General features: G+C 35.1%; 1 protein-coding gene across 1 annotated transcript in view; it reads right to left on the bottom strand.

Annotated features, from left to right (window-relative positions):
• The window catches only part of LOC108968893 (zinc transporter 1), a 34,804-nt gene extending 33,718 nt beyond the window's left edge, over nt 1-1,086 (bottom strand). The window contains exon 1 of the mRNA XM_018933228.1: nt 367-1,086. The gene's annotated coding sequence lies outside the window, so the exon portion shown is untranslated. The remainder of the gene's footprint in view (nt 1-366) is intronic.
• Between the last annotated feature and the right edge of the window lie 3,932 nt (nt 1,087-5,018).

The raw sequence follows: 5,018 nt of genomic DNA, 5'->3' as shown, positions 1-5,018 counted from the left end.
TTTAATCAATATCAATTCTGAAAATTACTTTTATTTTTAACATTTMTATATTCACAAAAAGTGTTCGTTTTACAGCCCCATATATGTGTACATACGTATGTACATATGTATGTATATACCAAACATGCAAAAAGATAGGTACAATATACTCGTATGTGTGTGTATTAATAATAAATTATATTTTGCTAGAACAAATTCACAAAGGATTTGCACACATACATATACATACACATACATATGTATGTATGTACATACTTCTTTTATTATTTGTGATTTTTTTCGATTTTTTTTCATGCTCATAAAACCTGAAACTCTTTTTTTTTTAATTTTTTTACACCAAACATATTTTCAAACGCTGAAACTCACCTTTCTGWAAAATATTTCGCTAAAATTTGAACTCCATTGATTTCATAAAATGTCTGCAATCTATTATATTCATTTATATGTATATAAATATGCAAAAATTATGAATTATATGTAATGCGGTATATTCATAAATATCTCAAAATTAATTATGCCACAAAGCCACAAAACTCGACGAAATGCAAATAAAACCGCAAATGATACTTTTTTAGCGTTTATAAACAATTAAACCGTACGCATGGTGTAGAACCGCGATTTTCGATTTGTTTATTTTTTTTATATTAACGATTTCGCACACTTTTTTCTATTTTCGTGCAGACTTTCTAAGCGCTTTGTTATTTTTATTTTTTTTTTTATAATGCTTTATTTTCCTTTTATTTATTTATTCAATTGTACAAATACGCTTTTCTAGTATTGTTATCAATTACCATATTGTTTAGTTGCGTTTCATTTAAAAAACAATTGTTTGTGCGAGAATTACTTTCGAACATTTCCTGTCAGCGCTTTGCAACATTTCGTCAATTTCACACACACACCGAAAACAAAAATTATAAAAAGCCCACTTTTATTTTAATTGTTGATTTCCCGCTTTTCTGCACGGTCAAGCGTATACGAGCTCGTCTACACACAAGTGAACTGTTATTTTGTGAAATTTTTAATACAAATTTTTGGTTTGCAATATTTTTTCTACGGCGAAAACTGCCGAACCACCTGTACGCTATGGCCGCGCGCTCAAATACAACTGTCAACGAGCCATTGCGTTTAACAGCTCGAAAACTAAATAAACATATACACATATACATATATCACGCGCACACACACACGCATACACTCACCCACGTGCGACTGTAGACCCGGCAGGCGAGTGATCGTACAGATGAGCCATTTTTTCCACACCGAAGCGGGACTTTAATCGCGGGAATGTTGCTGCTTGCGGCGGCCAGCGATAAAATGGAAAGTGTAGACGTGTATGTGTGTTTGTGTGAGAGAGAGAGAGAGAGACCGCGAGCCAGCGTGAGACAGTTAATGTAACAGTAAATTAATAAATTGCCGAATGGCTGCGATACCGACAGGTACCGCCGAGCAGAACTAAAAACTGCCAAAAGCGCCGCAGGCATGCACTGCTCGACTAAAAAATACATATAGATAWGTGTGTGGGTGTAAGTAAACATTTCGACACTCTTGCTCTCAAACGTCCGTCAGCCTGTTTAGTTAGCGCATAGTCTAGCCTTATCAAACGCGGCAACTTTTCGACTATTTAGTGGCTACTGATAAAGAGCTAGAGCCACACACACATACACTTGCCATACATACATGCATAGAAACAACAACAATAACTCGCTTTTATATTATGCACGATAACATGAGCAATAGCTTGTAAACAACGGTGTGTCGAAGTAGCATGCTTCGAAAGCAACAACAATAACATATGGTCGACAAAAGAAAAAATATTTGTATCTTAGAGATAAAGTGTGATTGGTGGACGCTCTGAAGAAATAGCAGTCAGCAATGGCGCCACGAGTGCCAAAATTTTGCACACGAACAAACATACACTAACGCATACATACATACAAAAGTGCGTAAGCGCTTACTAGACGCGTTTTTCCTGAGGCGCATGTTACGAAGGGTGAACTATGGCGGGTCCAACGTAGTTATTCTCATTATGTGGAGTAAGAAAGGTGTGTAGATCGTGACAAAAAAGTACCTGGAAATTGTAAATAAATTAAATATTTATTTTGTCGCCCTCAGAGTAATACCCACCAGTTRTAATATACTTATGCCAACGATTTTTCTAGTCCTCGAAGCACTTTTCATAAGCATTTTTTCGGTTGGCCTTCAGCTCTTCAGACAATTTCGTTTTATCACTTCGATCGACTGAAAGCAGGTTCCATTCCGATGATTGTTGCATGTCAAAACTCTTGTCCCATCGGCAGTTAAAATGCTCTTCATAAATGTGAGATCGAAATTCGCACGATCAAGCATGTCCAAAGAGACCTGTTAATGGTACACTTTTAGAAAAAAATTCAGAACGAGTTTCATACCCAAAATATCCAACAAAATCATTCGAACGGACACGCGAGAGAAGTCGAGCYCCTTGCCATMTCTCTAACACTTGCCTAATGATTTTCAATCACCATTTCATTCACATTTTTAATACTTTCATCAGTTGAAGAGGYCGAAGGTCGTCCAGACCGAGGCATGCCTTTAACGATCTCTCGACCGTCTTTGAAGACTTTGTAYCACCCTAAGGCTTGTGTYTTTGATTAAACTGTATCATCGTAAGCCTTTTCCAACATTGTCAACGATACCGCACACGAAATTTGGTTAGAAATACAAAATTTGGGACAAGCTCTTTGTTCGATATTTTTATTCATTATAAAAATCGCAACGTACTATTGAGGTAGACGGTACACATTTATTTTCTAGTTGAATTTCAAGTTTAACAATTTTTCCCTAAAAAAAACGAGCTTAGAACCGTTTTTCTCGCTTAGTTCACATTTTCTTTATGGATTCCATGTAAAAAATCTGTTGAAAGTTGTGAATAAGTAGCTTGAGAAAATACACTAATTTTACTAACAGTTTTTATTGAGATCAATTCCAAAGCAAAGGGTAGGCCTTCCGCTTAATTTATGTCACTATTTCATACCTTAATGCGGATCGCTCCCTTCTGCAGAGATTATAGATAAGCGGTTGGACAAGAGCTGTATATCGAATATCGTTCTTGACAAACTTATCATGGAATTACTTCTGCGTTTTTTCTTTTGGGATTACTTCTTGGGAGCCAATTTAAGTATTCTCTATAGCACGGACTGACCTACGCCTATGCTGAGACCTCTCGGTTTTGTCATGATTAAGACTGATACAGACAGCTTTCCATTTATCAGAGTAGTGTTAAATTTTCCACACTTAAACTACCGCCAAATGTAATTTTTGTTTCCCAAGGGCAATACGTTAGAGTCTTTAATGCACTCTGAACACGGCGAACAGTACAGACTAAGTAAGTAAGTACAGTAAGTCATAACTGAGTCTGTAAAGGTAACTGAAAAAGTCAGGTGGAAATTCTGGCTGCCATGCTTTTATTTATGGATAACATGAAATTTTATGCGTTTTGAATCAATGGTGTGTAACACAGCTAACTGTTAGCCTAGACTCAAACCACTTTGAACTCTTTAAGAGCTGGAGCGGTGTTTTTTCTTTMGTAATTTTAAAAAGAGAACTTAATATTTATTAATGATCTCGTCAAAAAATATACAAAAACAGTTGGTCTGATATTCTACAGTGGTCCGACAATTGAGCAGCTTCTTGAGRAGATAAGGACTGTGCAAGCAAAACTCTAGCTCGATGTCTCAATAAACTGAGAAACTAATTTGCGTATATGAAAACCGAAAAATGGATAAATGAACGGATGGACAGGCCAAAATCAACTCAAATCGTCACACTGATCATTCATATACAGTATGTACAATATACTTTATAGGTTGTTGACCTTCTAATCGTTACAAACCTCGTGGCAAACTTAACATACATATCTTATTCAGGGTATAAATAAACGTACATATGTACATGTACATATGTATGTATATACAATTTGTATATCTCGCCATTTGATATTTAACATAGTTACTAAGGCGACCCTATCTAACAGCCTTTCGCCAATGTCTGTGCATCTGCAAAATAGTCGATAAGCGTCATTATCGTCATTACACATATGTTTTTATATAAGTGCTTTAGCACTTACTGTCTATCAGGTAATCGATTAGCGTGTAGTATGTTTCTGTCGCTTTGTYTYATWAAATTTCAGAAAGTGTGACAAAAGYCGGCRGCTAAAATTWGGGAGTCATGAATAATTAGTTGAAATGTACAGTTGTGCGCAAAATAACAGAAGTGTCAATATGAAAARTATATTTAGCTGTGTGTGGTAGCTTTTTTGGTTCATATGTAAATKACGAGTTCTAATAGCGGTACACAGAACGGGCTAAAATACTATAAAGAAATATGAATATTTTTTTGTTCTTTAAACCATTTTTTATTGAAACTTTGAAAGCGATATCTTACTACATGGGAACCTGCCATATTTTTGTGGACAACTGTATGAATATACATACATACATATATGATGGTTGAATATATGTATATAAATAAACGTACATATTTGTATGACACTGTTTGAGGTCAAAGTGCGTTCAATGTTATCTGAAAATTTGTAAATATATTTTTGTTTGTATCGTCAGACGAGTTTCATTCCCTATTCTCTGGCATAACAAAGGATCTTATTTTTGTTACGAGGTCGAGCATATTATTAAGCGTTTTCAATGAATGTCTATGTACAGAAATCTGTAAATATGTACAATAAGTATTAAAATAAGTAAGGAAGAGCTAAGTTCAGCTGTAACCTAACATTTTATACATATGTATGTATCATTGCAATTTGGAAGGATAAAAACAGAAGAAATATCCGAATCTTTACATTAAGCCTTGTTTACATTATCAGGTCAATGATAGTTTTGTTCACATTTAATCTAATCCACAACCTTTGTTCACATTTAGCTCAGACAACACCCTTTTGTTTACATTTGCTGACTCATTTGTTAACATTTTATGGATACAATTTGACCGAGGTCGGTGACCCCTTTTTACATTTGAGGTCAAGGAAC

The sequence above is a fragment of the Bactrocera latifrons genome, unplaced genomic scaffold (assembly GCF_001853355.1).
Source record: "Bactrocera latifrons isolate USDA-ARS-PBARC rearing strain unplaced genomic scaffold, ASM185335v1 scaffold_230, whole genome shotgun sequence".
Classification (NCBI taxonomy): Eukaryota; Metazoa; Arthropoda; class Insecta; order Diptera; family Tephritidae; genus Bactrocera; species Bactrocera latifrons.
The sequence above is the reverse complement of the archived record's forward strand: the minus strand, read 5'-3'. Positions and strand labels throughout refer to the sequence as shown.